Source organism: Microtus ochrogaster, linkage group LG9 (genome assembly GCF_000317375.1).
Source record: "Microtus ochrogaster isolate Prairie Vole_2 linkage group LG9, MicOch1.0, whole genome shotgun sequence".
NCBI lineage: Eukaryota > Metazoa > Chordata > Mammalia > Rodentia > Cricetidae > Microtus > Microtus ochrogaster.
The window spans coordinates 29245320-29245829 of NC_022034.1; positions in this window are offsets into that span (position 1 = coordinate 29245320).

Consider the following 510-nt stretch of genomic DNA (forward strand, 5'->3'; position numbering starts at 1 on the left):
ACTAATGTCCTTTTGAATGGCTGCCTCTGAGCCAGCGGTGGCTGTGTCCACCTGGAATCCAGCAGGTAGACAGCCAAGACCGAAGGCCGGCCCAGTTACATACTGAAGCCTTAAAAGGCTTTTCCTGCTCTGCTTTCTCCTGTTCTGATCCTTGTTTGTCCAGTAAGGACTAGGAGATGCAGAGATAAAGTTCTGGTCACAACTCACCTACCAACAGAGTGTGTGCTTTTCAGGAAACCTGCTGCTGAATTACATGCTTTCACCATCCAAGGCTTCACAAGTTTCCTACTGGCTTTGCAAAGAGACGCTCAGGAAGAGGGAAGGGAGAGAGGATAGGAGGAGATGAATAATGGCTGTATAATTAATTATAACTTTGTTACATGGAAATTAAATTACTATATTTTTAACTGATTAACTCAGAAAAGCCAAAATAACAATAAATTCCATGTTGTACTTTTTGTTGTTTTTGGTTTTGTTGTTTTCGAGACAGGGTTTCTCTGTAGCTTTGGA